This window comes from Leucoraja erinacea, chromosome 5 (genome assembly GCF_028641065.1).
Source record: "Leucoraja erinacea ecotype New England chromosome 5, Leri_hhj_1, whole genome shotgun sequence".
In the NCBI taxonomy this organism is placed as follows: Eukaryota; Metazoa; Chordata; class Chondrichthyes; order Rajiformes; family Rajidae; genus Leucoraja; species Leucoraja erinaceus.
Window position 1 is genome coordinate 98,720,174 of NC_073381.1, and position 22,314 is coordinate 98,742,487.

General features: G+C 47.0%; 1 protein-coding gene and 1 long non-coding RNA gene across 2 annotated transcripts in view; both read left to right on the forward strand.

Moving 5' to 3' along the window:
• Positions 1-22,314, forward strand: part of kcnk5a (potassium channel, subfamily K, member 5a) — a 46,699-nt gene that overhangs the window by 4,972 nt on the left and 19,413 nt on the right. The gene's annotated exons all lie outside the window — the stretch shown is intronic.
• LOC129697633 (uncharacterized) lies at positions 68-8,925 on the forward strand. The gene is made up of 3 exons (XR_008723556.1): positions 68-159; positions 6,420-6,529; positions 8,244-8,925. It is a non-coding gene; the product is annotated as an uncharacterized LOC129697633 (long non-coding RNA).

Here is a 22,314-nt window from a genome sequence, read left to right on the forward strand (position 1 = left end):
AAAATGGGAGTGAGAGGGGATAAGGTGGGGGGTTGGAAGCTAAGATCTTTGGTGGGAAGGGGGAAACGGCACAGCAGGTGGGCGGTTTGCACGGTCAAGTCGCACATGTTTTGTCTTTTCAGGAACGCCACTGGCATTTCTCGGCAGGAGTGAGACTGGGTGAGTGGATGGTGGCGCTCGGTGTGTGTGTGTGTGTGTGTGTGGGTGGGGAGTTTGCAGACAGCAGCACTTGACCTTATTGGTGTGTTGCAGAGCATATGTGGCTGCCACAATAGCTGAGAGATTCTAGCAAAGAAAAAAGCTTGAAGGGGAGGGGGAGGGGTGAGATGAGGTGAACATCCTAATGGCTTCTGCTGTGGTGTTCATTGGGTTTCGAAGAGCCCAACAAAAGGTTGGATTGTGAGGGACACAGCCCTCATTTGAAGAAAAATCAATTTCACGTGTTCATCGCCTATATCTCTCGTCTCCCTCTCCCCTGACTCTCAGTCTGAAGAAGGGTCTCAACCCGAAAGGGCACCCATTCCTTCTCTCCGGATATGCTGCCTGTCCCGCTGAGTTACTCCAGCATCTTGTGTGGAAAACCAGCATCTGCAGTTCCTCTGCAGTCTGAAGAAGGGTTTCGGCCCGAAACGTTGCCTATTCCCTTCGCTCCATAGATGCTGCTGCACCCGCTGAGTTTCTCCAGCTTTTTTGTGTAACCTCTGCAGTTCCTCCCTGCACTTGATGATCTCAATATCGGATTTAAGGAATCTTGTTTAAGAGACATGCAACTGCCAGGAGAGCAGCTAAGTGTTTGCGAGTAAAAAAATGGAACATAATGGAGTTTTGTGCGCAGTTCTGGTCACCACATTACAGGAGAGATGAAGGTAAATCTGTGGAATTAATTGCCACAGACAGCAGTAGAGGCCAAGACATTATGTATTTTTGTGCAAAAAGAGAAAGCAAACAAGAGTGCAGGTTATGGTGGCACAGCTACAGAGAAAGTGCAGTAAAAAAATACAAGCCCAAATGAGGTAGATTGGAAGACTGGGAATTCCTCCTTTGTTTATTTGCTAATATAATGTTTCCTGTAGTGGGAGAGTCTGGGACCAAAGGGCGCAGCCTCAGAATAAAATGACGTACCTTTAGAATGCAGATGATGAGCAATTTCTTCAGTCAGAGGGTGGTGAATCTGTGGAATTCATTGCCACAGATAGCGGTGGAGGTCAAGACATTGGGCTTTTTTTAAAAGCAGAGATAGATAGGTTCTCGATTAGTAAGGGTGTCAAAGGTTACGGGGAGAAGGCAGGAGAATGGAGGGGAAAATAGATCAGCCACAGCTGAATGGCAAAGTAGACTCAATGGGCTGAACGGCCTAATTCTGCTCCTATGTATTATGGTCTTAGATTCTTATGGAAGTGGAGGCTTTTGGAGAGGGTGTAGAAGAGGTTTACCAGAATGCTACCTGGATTGGAGTGTATTAGCAACAAGGACGGGTTGGACAAACTTGGATAGTTTTCTCTGGATTGCTGGAGTTTTAGGGGAGATCCGATACAAGTATATAAAATAATGAGAGGCATGGATAGTATAGACATTCAGAACATTTTACCCAGGGTGACAAGAGAGCATAACTTTAAGGTGAGGGAGGGGTAAAGTTTAAATGAGATGTGCGGGGGCAAGTTTTTTACACAGAGGGTGGTGGGTGCCTGGAACGCGCTGCCAGGGGTGGTGGTGGAGGCAGATACGATCTTTGGATACGATAGTGGCGTTTAATAGACAATAGACAATAGGTGCAGGGGTAGGCCATTCGGCCCTTTGAGCCAGCCATTCAATGTGATCATGGCTGATCATCCCCAATCATTACCCCGTTCCTGCCTTCTCCCCATATCCCCTGATTCCGCTATCTTTAAGAGCCCTATCTAGCTCTCACTTGAAAGCATCCAGAGAACCGGCCTCCACCACCTTCTGAGGCAGAGAATTTCACAGACTCACCACTCTCTGAGAAAAAGTGTTTCCTCGTCTCCGTTCTAAATGGCTTACTCCATATTCTTAAACTGTGGCCCCTGGTTCTGAAGGCTTTTAGATAGGCACGTGGATATGCAGGGAATGGAGGGACAGGGATCACGTGCATGCAGAGGAGATTAGCTGATCTTGGCATGAACATTGCGGGCCGAAGGGCCTGTTCCTGTGCTGTACTGTTCTATGTTCTATTTAACATTCAAGTACCAAGATACATAAGAGTTAGCTGGGTAAACATGAGGCTGAGAAAGGAATTGAAGGTTCTGTTCAAATGGTTGGGGGCGTTTTGTGGGGAAACTGGTCGAATTTCCTGGTATCATTCTGTTTTGTACAGTTCTGTGCAATTTCCCCGAGTCTGCAGAGTTGTCGTCAAGTAATTTGCGGAAGTGGGCAGAGTGGAAGATGGTATCGGTTAACACTAGAGTTTTAAAAATGCATTTATTTTAGATTTTGCAAATGGAAAAAAAATTTGGTGTGCAACTCATTCACACTGGACGATCTCAGCCAAAAGTTTGCAAAGAGGATTTCTCACAGCATACGCTACCTCAAGATATAAGGCTATCTTTTCTATCACCATTGTTTTTTGTTGTTGCTTGAACTGGTTTTTGAATTTAGCTGTATTTATTTTGTGGAATAAATAAGCTGGCATTAGACTCAAAGTGCTGGAGTGCAAAGTGAGGGATTGCAGCGTAGGTTCACCAGGTTATTTCCCGGGATGGTGGGACTCATGCTGAGAGAATGGAGCAGCTGGGATTGTATACTCTGGAATTTAGAAGGATGAGAGGAGATCTTATTGAAACATATAAGATTATTAAGGGATTGGACACGCTAGAGGCAGGAAACATGTTCCCGATGTTGGGGGAGTCCAGAACCAGGTGCCACAGTTTAAAAATAAGGGGTAGGCCATTTAGAACGGAGATTAGGAAAAACCTTTTCATCCAGAGAGTTGTGAATGTGTGGAATTCTCTGCCTCAGGCAGTGGAGGCCAATTATCTGGATGCTTTCAAGAGAGTTAGATAGAGCTCTTAAAGATAGCGGAGTTAGGGGATATGGTGAAAAGGCAGAAAAGGGGTACTAAATGTGGATGATCAGCCATGATCACAGTGAATGGCGGTGCTGGCTCGATGGGCCAAATGGCAACTCTGGAGAAAAGGAATAGGTGGCGTTTCAGGTCGAGGCCTTTTTTCAGACTGAAGAAGGGCCTCGACCTGAAACATCATCCATTCCTTTTCTCCACCTATTCATCACCTATTCTTTTTCTGTAGAGATGCTGCCTGTCCCACTGAGTTACTCCAGCATTTTGTGTCTACCTTCGGTGTAAACCAACATCTGCAGTTCCTTCCTACACAGCATGCTGTGGTTGCTTGGCATATCCACCATTTGCAAACAGCTCCATGTATCTAGAACTTGCACAAGTAAACAGTAGCTTTGAAGAGTAGTCTGAAGAAGGGTCTCGACCTGAAACGTCACCCATTCCTTTTCTCCAGAGATGCTGCCTGACCCACTGAATTACTCCGGCCTTTTGTGACTAGCTTTGAACAGAAGACATTCTCTCTCCAGGAATTTCTAAGTCTCCTACATCTTTTCCACAAACCAATGATTTTCTTTTGACTTCTTGATAAATTGACTTTCCTTAATTGGGCAAATTTATTTTTGCCTCTTTTCACATGAAGGTTTAGAGTTTCCAAAATGTTCAAACAACTGACCTGAACATTTAAGATAAAGGCGCTAGAGACTGCAGATGCTATAAATCTTGAGCTCGTCCTTGTTTCCTGAACAATATTTATTCTTCAACCAGAATCGCTGAAACAAATTTGTTCATAGATTGTGTGTAGAAATGGGTTCTTCAGCCCACTGCATCAACGCTGACCATCGATCACCAATTCGCACTAGCTCTATATGATCCCACTTTGTCATCCACTCCCTATACTCTAATGGGCAATTTACAGAGGGCCGATTAACCTGAAAACCCGCACGTCTTTGGGGTGAGGAGGAAACTGGAGCACCTGGAATAAACCCACATGGTCACAAGGAGAAAGTGCAAACTCCACACATATACACACAGACAGTTCCCGAGCTCAGGATCGAACCTAGGTCTTTGCCACAGTAAGGCAGCAACTCTACCACTGCGTCACTGTGCTGGTCTGGGATGTTTGATCAGTGTTTGACATGACGGCATCCACAACCAAACAGAGAGTGGGTGCTTGCATACGAAGAATGCCTACTTGTCTGATGTTGGCTGATGCTCGTGGATTCCCACTGAAGGCAGACCTTCAAGATGGTGGCAGCGGTGGGGGGAGGAAAGGGGCTGAGGACTCACCTCCTGCGCTCTGGGGGTTGTGGGGTTGGCTGTGAGAGGCTCCCCGGGGCATGGAGGTGGAGCGGTGGCCGCGGGGACGGCTCGTTGGCGGGTTGACGTGTCCGGGACGAGTTGTCGGTTTAGAGGCCTTGCAGCAACCTGGGGCTCAGTTAGATTGGGTACCGCACCAGGAGGCCGAGAGTGTGGATCGGACATGGCCTGCAGTGCACTGAGCGGTGATGGAGGAAACCGACACATCGTCAGTCCCGGCTGACCCTTGCCGTCGCCAGGGCAATGGGCCTTTATGGCTCCACATTTTTTTTTATTAATGTTGAACTTGTAGGGTGCAAGATGGTGCCAGAAACATGGTGACCTTTGTGTACTGCCTCAGTGTAATCTACTATTCTAATGCTTTAGAGTTTACTTTAGAGATACAGCACTGAAACGGGTCCTTCGGCCCACCAAGTCCGCGCCTACCAGCGATCCCCACACACTAGCACTATCCTACACACTCGGGACAATATTACAATTTCACCAAAGCCAATTATCTTACAATCCTGCAAGTCTTTGGAGTGCGGGAGGAAATCGGTGAAAAACCCACGCAGGTCACAGGAAGAATGTACAAACTCAGTACAGACAGCACCCATTGTCAGGATTAAACCCGGGTCTCTGGCACTGTAAGGCAGCAACTCTACCGCTGCGCCACCGTGCCGCCACAAATATTTTTGTACTTGAGTAGGATTGTGCATATGTATAGTAACATTTTTACTGAGCTCCAAGCAAAGAAGGGATTTCATTGTACCTAGGTACTTGTGAGGATAAAGTACCATTGTACAATTGAAACAGCATTCGTAACTTCAGCAGAAGAGCTAAAGGGCCTGTCCCACTGTGGCGAACTACCCTGTGAGTTTTGAAGAGTTTGCACTCGACTCAAACTCGCAGCATGGTCGACACATGGTCCTACGAGGTCACTGGAACTCTCCTTCCTGCTCGAGGGAAGTTCCCGCCAACTCGCGGCCTCAGGTTGCTGAAAAATTTTCAGTGAGAAAATATTGGTCGGCACAGTACTTTTGAACTCGTAGTGCTGTGGAGTGGGGTCGTTAGGCAGTTGAGGTAGCCGTAGGCAATCTCCTTTGCTGACCGGGCATTTTAATTGTCTCATTGGAGTTTTCTGAACCAAGGAAAACCGACCGGTAATGTTAAATGCCCGCTAAACTTTATTATAAGTTTTCTGGCTTTTTAAAAAGTTTTCTGGCTTTTTAAAAGTGTCTCCCCTCCCCTTCTCCCCTTCTCCCCTTCTCCCTTTCTCCCCTTCTCCCCTTCTCCGCCCCCCACCCTTCGTGTGTGTGCGTGTGTCCGTCCATAATGTTTGCTCTGTACTCCACAATTTGAGATTTGTACTAGATCAAATTATGGTGCCCTGAAATGGGGGGACTAGGTATGAACACTTCTGTGATTTCTACCTGCTTAAACCAAATGGTATAAAAACCACCTTTAATTAAACCTGACGATGTACACTTTAACCACATGTGATTTTTTTTTTACTATTACAAATCTCAAATTGTGGTGTACAGAGGCAAGTAAATAAATGACGGGTCTTTGTCATAAACATTGTGGAGGGCACTGTAGATCAGCCATGATTGAATGGCGGAGTAGATCTGATGGGCCGAATGGCCTAATTCTTCTCCTATCCCTTATGACCTTATGACTCACAGAGATGTTTACATAACTTAGGGATAAAGCATGGAAACAGGTCCTTCAGCCCGATGAGCACGCCGACCATCGATCACCCGTTCACTCTGTTTCTATGTTATCCCACTTACCCACTCCCTGCATAGGAGGGGCAATTTACAGAGGGGCAATTAACCGACCGTTAACCTACGATAGTTAATTGATACAGAAATTCAGGAACTAACAGGTTGACCAGGTTATCTTGAGCTTTTAGTTTTAGGTTTAGAGATTTAGGTTTGGCGGAGTAGACCTGATGGGCCGGAGGAGAGGAGAGGGAGAGAGCCCAAGGTGTGGGGTATCTCCAGGATGGAGAGTTACCTCACGGGATCCGATGGGGGCATTTTTGAAGTGGTTATTTCCAGTGCACACTAAAATGTATTTTCTCACGCAGCTAATGCCGGCGACGTAACTGCACCGCGACTCAGCTGGGTAGCGCCGCCCGTGCGTGGAAAGATCCGCCCGGCAGGTCCGCAGCGGTGGCCACCTCACCCCCCCTCCTCAGTAAGAAATGACTGAACTGTTCATCTTCCTCTCTCTGTTGACTTCGAGTCATTGAGTCACACAGCACGGAAACAAGGCCCCTCCTCGGCCCAACTCACCCAGTCAGGCCCCGACACAGAGTCAAGTAGTATGGACAGAGGCCCTTTGGCCCAACTCACCCATGCAGGCCCTGACACAGAGTCAAGTAGTATGGACAGAGGCCCTTTGGCCCAACTCACCCAGTCAGGCCTTGACACAGAGTCAAGTAGTATGGACAGAGGCACCTGTCTAAATGTCTTTTAAATGTTGTTATAATATCTGCCTCAACTACCTCCCCTGGCAGCTCATTCCATACACCATAAGTGAAAAGGTTGCCCCTCGGGTTCCTATTAAATCTTTTCCCTCTCACCTGAAACTCTGGTTCTTGGTTCCCCTATCCTGGGTAAAAGGCTCTGGGCATTCACCCGATCTATTCACCTCATGATCTATACACCTCTTGAGGTTCACCCCTCAGCCTCCTGGGCTCCAAGGAATAAAGTCCTGGCCTGCCCAACCCCTTGCTATTGGCTTGACTGTCATGAAGGGTTTTCAATTTCCTCTACGCAGTTTAAATGGCCACGTTAAAGACAGAATACATTAAACACACACGTTTTAACCAGCCCACTCTCCTCACAGGGGATTAAAATGGAGAAAACAACCTTTAGTCTGTATTTTGAACTTGTCTGTGTGCCTTGTAGCTATGGTGATGGCCCCTTGCCCATTCTAATGTCAGCTTTCCATGGTAATAATTGTCTAATAAACCACTGTTCTGTTGATGATTGTGTTTTAGCATGCGTTTAATGGTTTGCCCTTTGACTTACCTGATGGGACTTGCTTTCAAACTGATAGAACAGTCACCTGATTGGGAGCTGGATGCTGGTACAGATTTTCTCGAGGTCCCCATCCAAATGGCTCTTAAGATCTCTTGACGTTTGTATTGTCCCTGGGTAACTTTGAATCCCCTCCCCACCCACCCATCTTTTTTTAAATTTTTTTATGCCTTCTTGGGCAGCTATTTCCATCGGGTACCAAGAACCATCTGTACTTTTGCCTAAATTGTGATTTTAACAGTGCACAGTTCGGCCCTGAGTCTTGACTAACTCTGGGACTGTTGGGTATCTTGTGACCTGTGCTAACCCTGTACCAGTTTAAGTTGAGGGCGGGGGGGAAATTTAATAGGAATGTGAGGGGCAACCTTTGTACACGAAGGGTGGTGGGTGTATGGAACGAGCAGCCGGAGGAGGTAGTTGAGGCAGGGACTATCGTAACATTTAAGAGACAGTTAGACAGGTACATGAATAGGACAGGTTTAGAGGGATATGGGCCTAACGCAGGCAGGTGGGACTAGTGTAGGTGGGGCATGTTGGTCGGCCTGGGCAAGTTGCGCCGAAGGGCCTGTTTCCACGTTATACCACTCCAGCATGTCTTCACCTGAAGTGTGAGCTGGGCGACAACCCCTCAAAGGTTGTGGTTAGTAGAGGTTCTGTTTACCGACACTTCTTCTCTCTTGCCCACGCACCCGCACCCTGTTTATTCTGACCATTGGACTACAGTGGAGCATATTGTGCCTCCTCTAGCCTATGAAGCCAGTTGCCTCTTCCCTCCACTCTCCCCACTCCCCCACTGCTGGGGGTCACTGTTAACTCTCTTCATTCCTAACTGTGTTTTTGTCTCTCTTTGTTTTTTTTGCTTAAAGCGGCGTAGCTGGGTGCCGCTGGAGGCAGTGGGACGATTGGTGGTCTCTCGAGCATGACCGCGGGTGTTCGCTGGGGAACTCTGAAGGACTCGGGCGGAATTGTAACGATCTACGGGCAAGTCAATGATTTTCGCCCAGATTTAGTTAGCCGTGCCAAGCTTAGTTTGGTTTGGTTGCAGAGATCCAGCGCAGAAACGGGCCCTTCGGCCCAGCGAGTCCTCGCCGACCATCGATCACCCATTCACACTAGCTCCACGTTATCCCACTTTCCCATCCACTCCCTACATACTAGTGGGCAATTTTCACAAAGGGTCAACTAACCTGCAAGCCCGCACGTCTTTGTGGGATGTGACGGGAGACCAGAGCACCCGGGGGAAACCCACGCTGTCGCTGGGAGAACGTGTAAACTCCACACACGGACAGCACCCCAGGTCACCCCAGGTCAGGGTTGATCCCGGGTCTCTTTGCGCCAATCTGCCGCCCTGAAGCTGGGCTTAAAATGCATCGTGTCGATTTTTGAAAAAGGGTAGCAGGCAGCAAACCAACCCTTGTAACCATTCCTTCACCGTAAGACATATTCTTAATTTTGAATGGCTCTGTCTTAGTCGTTTTGAGGCATAGAGTGATACAGTGTGGAAACAGGCCCTTTGGCCCAACTTGCCCACACCAACCCACATGTCCCATCTACAATAATCCCACCTGCCTGAGTTTGGCCCGTATCCCTCCAAACCTGTCCCCCAGCCTTCGGGCTCCTCCTCCTTTTTCCTTTCTTCTCCCCGCCCCCCCCACCCCCCATCAGTCTGAAGAAGGGTTTCGGTCCGAAACGTTGCCTAGTTCCTTCGCTCCATAGATGCTGCTGTACCCACTGAGTTTCTCCAGCTTTTTGTGTACCTTCGATTCTTCAGCATCTGCAGATCCGTCTTAAACACTACCCATTTTTATCCTTTCTTACCTCCAATCAGTCTTTTTTTTTTAAGTCAAGTAATTTAAATGGTTGGCAACTCGCTCATCCTCATACAAGCGGCTCAGAGGGTGGCACAGTGGTAGAGTTGCTGCCGCACAGCGCCAGAGACTCGAGTTCGATCCTGACCACAATGCCTTCTCCCTGTGACCACGTGTGTTTCCTCCGGGTGCTCCGGTTTCCTCCCAGCTCCCAAAGATGTGCAGGTTTGTAGGTTAATTGGCTTCTGCAAATTGTCCTTAATGCGTAGAATAGAACTAGTGTGAATGGGGTGATCGCTGGTTGGCGTGGACTCAGCGGGCTGAAGGGCCTGAGTGCACACTGTATCTCTGAAGCTAAACCACGTGTGCGGCTGTTTGTCATTCTTGGAGGCATTGCATAGACATCTAAATGATAATTTTGCTGGTATGGAGAAATCTAAAGCCAAATATCTTGTTTGAATTTCTGCTAATGTTAAATGCGAGTCTCACTGTCAATCTAAGCAAGTCAATTTACGCAGTGGCATTTGAATTGTCGACGTGCACCAGGCATCTAAATGCTCGGACTTCCAGAGGGATAGATTGTTGTGCTCTGCACGATTAATACTAATCGCCATGTCACAAGTTCTTAGGTTTATAAGTTATCGGAGTAGAATCAGTAGAATTGATCTATCTCTCCCTCCTATCCCTATTCTCCTGACCTCCCCATAACCCCCGACACCCATACTAATAAAACATTTGACAATCTTTCAAAGTATCTCTGCTGGCTACGCCCACTTTGCAGAGAGCCCACTGCAACCAATATTGGTTCTGGCACGCACTCCTTACAGTGGTGAACTTTGAACCCAGTTGCTATAGCCACCAGGCCATCTAGGGTCCTCTTGGAGAGAAGGCACCTGTGCCTTACCTGCGAAGGAGTTGAGGCAGGTTCGATCGCCTTTTCTGGACGGCCACCATTTTTTTTTCTTAGCTCTCCGGCCAACATTTCGGGAGAAAGCAACATAGAATTGGCAAAGACAAGTCCTGAAGACACTCCAGGGGGAGAAATTAGTAATATTCTACACGTTTTTCCAATATAAAACTCTCTTTATGTTCCCATGGAAAATTGAGCCATCTGCCATATATATTGCAACTAATATTTCCACTTCCAACTGCTTGACCTTGAAGAGTAAAAACAAAACTGCTGATGTTGGCGCGATGAAGCTTGTGGAACTTGATAGCGACTTGGCCTTGTGTTGGTGTGGAGGCAGTAGTACAACAACTTGGCACTTCCTTTCATTGCAAAACTATAACGTTGATGCTTTAAAAATCTCAAGGAGCAATTTCACGAAGCCTACACCTTTTGAGATATGCTCCCAATGGGTGTTTGTCATCATGGGACAATTTCTTACCCCATTTCCCCCCCCCCCCCCCCCCCCCGGTGTGGACCTGGTGAAAGGAGGGGTAAAAAAAAAAAACATCCAGTGCTTCAGATAACACTAGGAACTGCAGATGCTGGAATCCTGAGCAAAACACAAAGTGCTGGAGGAAGTCAGAGCTGTGGAAAGAAATGGACAGGCAACGTTTCGGGTTGGGAACATCTTCATTTGTCTCGGCTGATCTCTGTTCAAAGGAACTGAGTCTAAAAGCCTTGGTGACTATGAACGCTCGTGAGTGTGAGGCAAACTCCGCACCTCTCCCCACAGGGGCTGTCTGACCTGCTGGGTATTACCAGTGTGCTCATTTCTGCTTATCCACCAGATGGGTTTTTCCACTTGACCTGTAACATGCCTTCGCTTTTTCTAAAGAGTGTTAGGTTTGTAAGGACTCTTTTTTTCTCTTCCCAAAATAAACTATATTCGGTATAAAAACCCACATACAAAGCAAGAACTGTGCAAAAACGCTGCCGACATTCTCCGTGGCTGTACATTGGTGTTGTTTTTGGTAGTGTTCACACAAACTATCAGGACTATATTGCTCATATTTTCAGGCAATCTAGTTCATGTCACCGAGCACATTTACTCTGATGGCTACCTGTTTCGGTTTTTCTCTTTTTACCCGTTGATTTAAAAACAACACTTATTGCAAATGTTGCCATTTCTTGTGCTGTTTGGTGGTCAAGGCCATCGATGCGATGGATTGGCTCTTGGTTTAATCTGCCACAAATACTTTGTGTTCTCCAACTGTGCTCGGAAAGTTCTGGAAGCTTCCATTCTGTCTGTTGGTGACCTCCCTCCTCCCTCCCCTCCCCCTCTGCCGTGGTTTATTAAGGTAACCCGGATGTCAGATGGTTTAAACGCAGCGTGCTGGAGAAACACGGCACGTCGGGCAGCATCTGTGGGCAAGGATAGTTTAGCCGGAATGCTTTCAACTGCGGGAAATAACCTTTTTTTATTCTCCCCCCCCCGACCTCTCCTCCTTCTGGTAGATTTCCAAGCAACGACAAAATATGTGGAAGAGGTTAGACTGGAGTTTGGCTCAGTCCTTCAAACCTTGAGACTGAGCTGCTTGATGTGGAGTTTTGATTTGTTGTTGGGTTAGCAGGCCCTCACCTACATTCTCAACTATCCCCCGCACATCCGAAGCTCAGATGCAATCCCGTTAGAGGCAGGAACGCTTTAGCGGGATATGGGGCAAATGCGGGGGAGTAAAACTCGTGTCGGCATGGACAAGTTGGCGGGAGAGAGGTAGAGAAGGAATGACCGGGGTGGGAAAAGTCTAAGATTATGTTGGCTGCATTCCCTGTGCAGAATGCTGTTGAGAAGGGAGGGAGGAGGGGGGAAGGAAGGTCACTGACAAACAGAATGGAAGCTTCCAGAACTTTCTGAGCATAGTTGGAGACCATAAAGTATTTGTGGAAAGTATATGAAACCACCCGCCAAGATGGTGGTGGGTGTATGGAACAAGCTGCCAGAGGAGATAGTTGAGGCAGGGATTATAACAGCATTAGAAAAGGCATTTGGACAGGAAAGTTTCAGAAGGACACAGGCCAGACACGGGCAGGTGGGACTAGTGTAGATGTGGTCATGGGCAACTTGGGCCGAAGGGCCTTTTTCCACACAGAAGGCGGTGGGTGTATGGAAGTGTGTGGCCGGCGGAGGTAGTTGAGGCGGGGACCATGATAACATTTAAAAGGTATTTGGACAGGTACATGCACAGCTGAGGGTTGGGGGGAGATGAGACAAATGCAGGCAAGTGGGACTAGCATAGATGAGGCATGGGCGTTGGGTCGAGGTGCAGCATGACTCTTCAGACTATTTTGGATTCTTTCTCAAACCATCCTGTTGCAATGCGAACAGTAATCCATCCAGCACAGTGGGGCCATTCATTGACCAAAGATTTTTCTCATCCCGTTGGCAAGGAACTACATTCTCCTGGATATAAAGTGCCAGGCCCTTGGTCTACACAGGAAAACATTTATTATGCTGATGATAGTCTTGGCTTGCTGCTGGATCACTAGCTGTGAACATAAATATTATTTAGTCTAGGACGGAACTGCAGCTGCTGGTTTAAACCGAAGATAGACAGTAAAAGCTGGAGTAACTTAGCGGGACAGGCAGCATCTCTGGAGAGAAGGAATGTGTGACGTTTCGGGCTGAGACCCTTCTTCAGTCTGATTGGGGATAAGGGAAATGAGAGGCACAGATGATGGTGTAGAGAGATAAGGCCCAATGAATGAAAGATAGGCATTGAAGTAACGATGATAAAGGAAACAGGACATTGTTAGCTGTCTGTTGTGTGAGAACGAGAAGCTAATGCAACTTGGGTGGGGGAGGGTGGCGAGAGAAGGAATGCCAGGGTTACTTGAAGTTAGAGAAAGCAATATTATTTAGTATGGAATGCAGGCTAATATTCAGTCCATGTCGGAGTGGCACGGTCGTAGGGGTAGAGTGGCCGCCTCACAGTGCCATAGTCCCGTGTTCGATCCTGACCTCGGGTGCTGTCTGTGTGGAGTTCACACGTTCTCCTTGTGACCATGTGGGTTTCCTCCGGTTTCCTCCCACATCCCAAAAATGTGCAGGTTTCTGGAAATGCTCGCTAGCGTGTAGGATAGTGGTCGGCACGGACTCGGTGGGCCGAAGGGCCTGCTTTCCATGCCGACTCTCTCAAACACCGCAAGAAATACAGTGACAGCAATGTGTCAAAAGACCTGTGGTTTCCTCTGCCCTTCGGCTAATCACGTAAAAGGGAAGTTGGAAAAGTTTTGAGCAAGACTGGCAGAAACCAATGAAACAATGTGTTTGGGGGTTTCTGTACTTCGCTGAGCCTTGCTCCCAGTTTCGAATGTTTTAAACAGCTTGCAACATTTGCGAAAACCGTCGTAGGTTCTCGCGAAAAGGGAACAAAAATATGAGCTGATTGCATCAGTCTGCCTTGCTCGGTTGCCCAAACGGATGGTAAAATTTCAACCATTGTGCTGTTCTTAATTATCTTTTAATATCAATCACCATGCACAAAGACAAACATTGATCAATTTTTTATTTGCAGCTGTTTTTGTTACATATTGTGTTCGGTTTCATGAAGTTAACAATAGTTCAGGGTTCTGTGCAAAACATGAGCTGTAGATATGTCTGTTGTAAAAAATCCACACACACGATTATCTATTAATAACTGACTTATTTGGAACAAAACAATTAGGAGGAGCAGTTGAGCATAGAGTTCCTTTTGCCTGCTTTGCTATTGAATCGAATCATGGCTGATCCTTCCCCTTTCATGCCCAATCCCATTTAGTTTTACTTTAACGATACATTTAGTACCAGGCCCTTCAGCCCACCGCATTCACGCCGACCATCGATCAACTGTTCATACTGGTTCTCCTCCCCTCACACTGGGGACATTCCCCCCCCCCCCCCCCCCCCCAAGAGACCGATTAACCTCCAAACCCCCACTTCTTTGGGATGTGGGAGGAAATCGGCGGGGTCACGGGGAGAGCGTGCAAACACCACGCGGACAGCACCCGAGGTCAGGATCGAACCAGCGTTGTGAGGCAGCGTCTCTACCAGCTGCGGTGACACCGGCCCATAAACACAATACACACAGATAAGTTATAATAATCAAAACTACAACAAATGAATAACCTTGATACTCTTAGAATCATAGAGTGATACAGTGTGGAAACAGGCCCTTCAGCCCAACTTGCCCACACCGGCCAACAATGTCCCAGCTATACTAGTCCCATCTGTAATGTAAGCGTGGCCAAGATGGTGTGGGTCTTGTTGATATTGGCTGCCTTTGTGAGGCAACGCCTCCTATTGAAACCAAGATATGTTGACTCTGGCCTCTACTCCACTTAGCCACTATAGCCGTGTTGATGGAAAATTCCAAATGCACCTTCTCATGAAAATAAGCCACATAGTTCTGGACTCCATCCCTCAGAGGTACCATAGCTCTTCCCATGTCAAAGTCAAAGGACAAAGAACATTTATTGTCACATGTCATGGTTAATACAATTGTTTTTAGAAAGAGTAAGACAGGTACATGGATAGGACAGGTTTGGAGAGATATAGGCCAAACGCAGGTGGGTAGGACTAATGTAGCTGGGACATTGTTGGCCAGTGTGGACAAGTTGGACTTCAGGGACTGTTTCCACGCTGTATCACTCTATGACCCTATGACTAAGGATCTCACAATCTTGTACATTTCAATAAGGTCGGTCCTTATTCTTCTAACATCCAGAGTCATACATCACAGAAACAGGCCAGATATCCCCTATACTGAACAAGATGTCGCATTTTATATTCGTTCAAGCTGCCCTGTGTTTGGCCCATTTGCCGCCAAACCTTTCCCATCCCTGCAGCTATGGTAGTGATGCGTAAGGGTTTTTTGGATAGGCACATGGATACTCGGGAAGGGAGGGATATAGATCACCTGCAGGCTGAGGAGATTAGTTGAACTTGGCATCGTGTTTGGCATGGACATTCTGGGTTGAAGTGCCCGTTCCTGCGTTTGTGTTCTATGTGTGCAGCATAAACTGAACAAACTACTCCCTTTAAAATGGAAAGATTAGGGGGAAGCCAGTGGATTGGGAAGCTTTTGAAGAACAACAGAAGGTAACTAAAACGGCAATATGAGGAGAAAAGATGAAGTACGAAGGCAAGCTTGCTAATAATGCAAAAGAGGATAGCAAGAGTGGACGTTGGACCGCTGGAAAATGATGCAGGAGAAGTGATAACGGGGAATAAAGAAATGGCAGAGGAATTGAATAATTTTTTTTTGCATCAGTCTTTACAGTGATATTTTTAAGGCGGGGATAGATAGATTCTTGATTAGCACGGGTGTCAGGGGTTATGGGGGGAAGGCAGGAGAATGAGGCTCGGAGGGAGAGATAGATCAGCCATGATTGATTGGCGGAGTAGCCTTGATGGGCCAAATGGCCTAATTCTGCTACTATCACTTATGATCTTATGAAACTGCTTGTCAATTCTGCCCCTTGATGTTGTGGTCAAAGATTATCTACAGCACTTTAGTCCTAAAGCCATCTTGGTCATAAACCTGCAGTCTTATCATTTTATGATAAGATGACTTAAGCAGTTCTGTTTTGCATTGCAAGACATTTTTTTAATGAGCATTTTTCACTGCTATGATTACCCACATGATACCGTGTGATGCAAGCAACCCAGTCTTATCAAGCCGAAAACTAAAGTTCAATTCTGAGAAATAGTTGTTGGAAGGAACTGCAGATGTTGGTTTAAATTGAAGATAGACACAAAATGCTGGAATAACTCAGCGGGCCAGGCAGCATCTCTGGAGGGAAGGAAGGGGCGGCGTTTTGGATCGAGACCCTTCTTCAGACTGAATCAGTGGAGAGGGAGACACAGAGATAAGGAAGTGCAAGGTGTGAAAACGAGACAAAGGGGATGGAGAATAAGAATATGTAGAATTGATCATTGTTAGCTGGGAGAAGGTAACAACAAAGCAAGCAGAGATAAAATGTAACATAAAATGACAGTCAGATTAGTTGGACAACTTTGAAGGGGGGAGGACTGGAGAGAATGGAATGCAAGGATTACTTGAAGTTAGAGAAGTCTATGTTCATACCACTGGGGTGTAAGCTACCCAAGCGAAATATGAGGTGCTGTTCCTCCAATTTGCGCTGGGCCTCACTCTGACAGTGGAGGAGGCCCAGTACGGAAAGGTCAGTGTGGGAATGGGAGGGGGAGTTAGTGTTTAGCAACCAGGAGATCAGGTAGGTTTAGGCAGACTGAGCGCGAGGTGTTCAGTGAAACAATTGCCGAGTTTGCACTTGGCAATAGTAGTTGGATTGTTGAATGCTTTGTTGCAGAGAATACTTTGATGTTCATACTCTGCTCAGTTATCTCAGTGAAGGAACTTGTGCGGAACTTTGTGGGTTAAATGAAACGCGATTAATTTGCTGCTACCCAACTTAGGACTCGGAACAGACACAATGGATTTTTTTGTTCTGATGGTTTATTTAGGTCGTAGTCATCTTATTTTATGTAGCGGATAAATGAGTAGTGATGTTCATGCAAGCCTTTTAACTTGGACAAGTCTTTTAACCTCGGTCTGAAGAAGGGTCTAGACACGAAACGTCACCCATTCCTTCTCCCCAGAGATGCTGCCTGATGCGCTGAGTTATGGGCCTGTCCCACCTGGCGATTTGTTTTGGGCAACTGTCATAGTCGTAGCAGGTCGCCGAAGAACCGGCGACAACCTACGTCATCTTGGCGACAACCTATGACAGCATCTACGTAAGGAGAAGTCAATCCACGCTCATTGACATCAAACCCACTGTTGCCGAAGATTTTTTATCCTGTTGAAAATTTAGCGGCAACCAGAAAGGCGCAACGACTCGCGGCGAACATGTGGCGACAAACTAGTCGCCTGCAATTGCCTAAAAAATCGCCTAAGTAGGACAGGCCCATTACTCCAGCATTTTGTGTCGATCTTCGGAGCAAACCAGCACCTGCAGTTCCTTCCTACACATTTTAACTTGGAGGCGGCAGCTTTGTATATATGGTGAGAATTAATCATGGCATAACCAAACACAAAGTGGTGGAGAACCTCAGTGGCTCAGGCAGCATCCCTGGACGCCCAAAGACGGCCATCTCTAGTTAGCTGCTTGCATACCACGCTCTAACTTCAGCCAAACAACCTTTAAAGCTCATGTTTGCTGAATTACATTGTCAACCTCTTGCTTTTAAAATTCTCATCCTTGCATTCAAATTCTTCCAGAGTTCATGTCCTTCCTTGTCACTGTTATCACACATCTCCAGATCCAGGGACAGTTTCTTCCCAGCTGTTATCAGGCAACTAAACCATCCCCATAGTTACCACTGAGTAACTTTGGAATTTGCAATTCCTCGTATGTTGCAAAAAATCCTTGGCTAATATAGTATGATTATGATTATGAGTAACTCCAGCATTTTGTGTCTATCTTCGGTTTAAACCAGCATGTGCAGTTACTTCCTACACAACTGAACTATCCTACCAACAACTAGAACACAGCCCTGAGCTATTATTTGCCTCATTAGAGTCCCTCTAGACAATCTTTAAACGAACTTTACTGAATGTTATCTTGTACTTAACGTTATTCACGTTATTCCCTTTATCCTGTATCTGTACACTGTGGATGACTCGATTATAATCATGTATTGTCTTTCCGCTGACTGGATAGCACGCAGCAAAAGCTTTTCACTGCTCCTTGGTACACGTGACAATAAACTCAACTAAACTAATCCTCTCCATTCCAGTATTGTCCCCAGAGAGTCCTGCTCATCCAAATGTAGTTGTTAGTTCAGTTGCCAGGATCCCAAGCTATGAACCTTCCCACCTCCTCAGAGCACTCATTAAACCCCTCTTCCCCTGACCAATCTTGGAGTAGATGTCATTCTGTTGGCATCTTGTGGGCGACACGGTGGTGCAGTGCCAGAAGCCCAGGTTCGACCCCAGCCACGGGTGCCGTCTGCATGGAGTTTGTACGTTCTCCCCGTGCCCTGCGTGGGTTTTCTCAGAGTACTTCGGTTTCCTCCCACACTCCAAAGACGTACAGGTTTGGAGGTTAATTGGCTTGGTATAAATCTAACAATTGTCCCTAGTGTGGGATAGTGTTAATGTGCGGGGATCGCTGGTCGGTGCGGACTCGGTGGGCCGAATGGCCTGTTTCCGCGCTGTAAACCAAAGATTTTGCCTGTGTCAAACCCTTGAGGAGTTTTCTTTACTCTGTGCTTCAGAAATGGAAAGTACCTTCCATGTGGCTGATGAATAATCGAATAATCGCCTTTCCCTGTTGATTTTATCGGTGTTGACTCGCTAAGCAGTGCTTATCCTGAACAATGATAGCGGGGACATGTGTAAACAAATACTCTTGGTGGAGCCAGTCAACATTGAACACCAAGCAATTGGTGTAGGAAGGAACTGCAGATACTAATTTCCATCGAAGATAGACACAAAAAGTTATGTTATCCAACTTTCCAAACACTACACATTAGGGGCAACTTACAGAGGGCGATTCACCAATATCCCCACATGACTCTGGGATGTGGGACAAAACTGGGGCACCTGGAGGAAACCCACGTGGTGACAGGGAGAATGTGGAAAATTCCACACACACATGCACGGGCGCACGCACACACACAGCCCCCGAGCTCGGGATCAAACCCAGGTCTCTGGCTCTGCGAGGCAGCGGCTCTACCCGCTGCTCCACTATGGCACCCTCTTGTTGCTTGTTGGTTGTGTGGAGCAAGGAAGTGCGGATGGTGGTTTGCACCGAAGATAGACACAAAAATCTGGAGTAACTCAGCGGGACAGGCAGCATCTCCGGATAGAAGGAATGGGTGATGTTTCAGATCGAGACTGGTTCGGGAGAAGGGTCTCGACACGAAATGCTGCATGAGTTATTCCGGCATTTTGTGATTATCTCCACTCAGTTACTCCATCTATGGTTGTGTGGTCCTGGTGGAGCGAGGGCCTTGTTGCCGTGCTGTATGAGCTTCTGCCTTACGAAGCATTATGAGGGACAATAGACAATAGGTGCAGTAGTAGGCCATTCGGCCCTTCGAGCCAGCACCGCCATTCAATGTGATCATTGGCTGATCATCCACAATCAGTACCCCGTTCCTGCCTTCTCCCCATATACCCTGACCGCTATATTTAAGAGCCCTATCTAGCTCTCTCTTGAAAGTATCCAGAGAACTTGCCTCCACTGCCCTCTGAGGCCGAGAATTCCACAGACTCACAACTCTCTGTGTGAAAAAATGTTTCTTCATCTCTGTTCTAAATGGCTTGCCCCTTATTCTTAAACTGTGGCCCCTGGTTCTGGACTCCCCCAACATCGGGAACACGTTTCCTGCCTCTAGCGTGTCCAAACCCTTAATAATATTATATGTTTCAATAAGATACCCTCTCATCCTTCTAAATTCCAGAGTGTACAAGTCCAGCCGCCCCATTCCCTCAGCATATGACATCCTGGGAATTAACCTTGTAAACTTACGCTGCACTCCCTTAATAGCAAGAATGTCCCTCCTCAAATTTGGAGACCAAAACTGCACACAATACTACAGGTGTGTTCTCACCTGGGCCCTGTACAACTGCAGAAGGACCTCTTTGCTCCTATACTCAACTCCTCTTGTTATGAAGGCGTGGAATCGGGTGGAATAACTAAGCCAGCACCTCAGTGGGAAGTAGAAGTCTTGATTCATGTTTACTGCCACCTTAAAGAGTATAATGGGCCTGTCCCACTTAGGTGATGTTTTAGGCAACTGCAGGCGAGTAGTTTGTCACCACATGTTTGCCGGAGGTCGTCGGGCGTAGTCTCCTCAGTTGCGCAAAAAGTCGTAGCGTCTTTCTGGTCGCCGCTATATTTTCATTGTTGAAAGATTTTCGGTGCCAGTGGGTTTGACGCCAATGAGCGTAGCTTGACTTGTCCTGACGTAGGTGCCGTCGTAGTTTGTCGCCAGGATGACGTAGGTTGTCACCGGTTTTTTGACGACCTGCTACGACGACGACAGTCGCCGGCCGTTGCCTAAATAAAATCACCAAGTGAGACAGGCCTATAATGGAACTGCACTGTATCTTGGCTTGACCTAAATCAGTCTTTCTTAAGTGTTGTCAATGCTCTGTAGTCTCTCTGTCTTCATGGCTGATGTGATCATTGCTTATTTAAACCAGTTTCTTGAACTGCAGTGGTATGGAATAAATGTTAACATGGTCCTTGGCACAGAGCCAGCCTTCTCTTAAAGGTGCGTTTGTCTTCTACATGTCTCCAGTTCAACGGTAGACATTTTTGTTTTCTTGGCTGCCAATACTGGTTACGTTGAAAATTTCAGAGGCATTTCAACCCCGTTGATAATATTTCTGATGGTAACAGCCCTGTCCCACTGTACAAGTTCATTCAAGAGCTCTCCCAAGTTTAAAAAAAAATCAAACTCGTGGTAAGCATGGAGAATGAACGTAGAGGGTACGTCGGAGCTCGGGGACGTCTCTTAACAGCTCGTTACGCTAACGGCAGGTACTCGGGGAACGCAATAAGCTTGGGAAGATTTTTCTTCCATAGAAAAATGTCCACGAGAGCCCCGAGTACCTGCAAGCGGCCATTACCGTAAATCTCCGAGTTCGAATCAAGGCAAACTTGGGTGAGTTCTTGAATAAACTCGTTCAGTGGGACAGGGCTTTGAATGTCCTCTGGAAATGACAGCGATGGCCTAAAAAAATCGTGACATTTTCTGTTGGACCATAGTGCCATCCAAACTGGTGGGCATAGGTTAAAGGTGAGAGGGGGAAAAGTGTAGAGGAGATTTGCGGGGAAAAGGTTTATTTTACACAGAGGGTGGTGAGTGCGTCTGGAGGTGCTGCTTGGGGTGGGGGGTGGTGGAGGCAGATTCATGAGAGGCTTAGACAGGGTAGACAGTCTGAACCTTTTGTCCCGGAATGGTAAAATTCAAATACTGGCGGGCACAGCTTCATGGCAAGACGGGCAAAGTTTAGAGTAGATGTGCGGGGAAAGGGCGGTGGGTGACTGGAACTTGCCACCGTGGTTAGTGGTATAGGCAGATACGATAGTGGCATTTAAGTTACATTTTGGGCAGGCATGTGGGTATGAAGGGATTATACAGTCATAGAGTGATACAGCACTGAAACAGTCCCTTCGGCCCCACATGCCCACGCCGACCAACATGTACCATCTCCACTAGTCCACCTGCCTATGTTTGGCCCACATCCCTCTAAACCTGTCTCATTCATGTACCTGTCTAACAGTCAGAAGAAGTGTTTTGGCCCGAAATGTTACCTATTTCCTTTGCTCCATAGATGCTGCCACACCCGCTGAGTTTCTCCAGCATTTGTGCCTTCCTAATTGATTGTTAAACTTTGTTTATAGTCCTTGACTCAACTACCTCCTCTGAAGGCTAGTTAAATTATGTGCAAGCAGATAAGAGTTAGTCTTGACATCGTGTTCCACACAGATAATTATCGAGCTGAGGCTCTATAAGGCACTAGTCTGGCCTTATTTGGAATATTGCGAGCAATTTTGGGCACTATATGTGAGGAAGGATGTACTGGCTCTGGAGAGGGTCCAGAGAGGTTTACTCTCAGGAGTAAGAATGATCCCAGGAATGAGTGGGTTAACGTATGATGAGAGTTTGACGGCACTGGGCCTGTACTCGCTGGAGTTTAGAAGAATAAGGAGGTGACCTTATTGAAATGTACAGAATAGTGAAAGACCTGGATAGAGTGGATGTGAAGAGGATGTTTCCACTAGTGGGAGAGTCTAGGACTAGAGGGCACAGCCTCAGAATTAAAGGATGATCCTTTAGGAAGGAGATGAGGAGGGATTTCTTTAGTCCGAGGGTGGCGAATCAGTGCAATCCCTTGCCACAGAGGGCTGTGGTGGCCAAGTCAGTGGATATTTTTACGGCAGAGATAGATAGGTTCTTGATTGGTTGGGGTTGTGGGGAGAAGGCAGGAGAATGGGGTCAGGAGGGACAGATAGATCAGCCATGATTGAATGGCGGAGTAGACTTGATGGGCTGAATGGCCTAATTCTGCTCCTACCACTTACGACCTTCTGACCTCAGTTGTGGGCTGCAGGGCCTGTACTTGCACAGTGCTGTTCTATCATCTACGTTCTATTTCTCCCATTGCTCTTGTTTTGAACAATGAGTGATTGTAAAAACCACGGGTTGTGGCGATGAAAGTC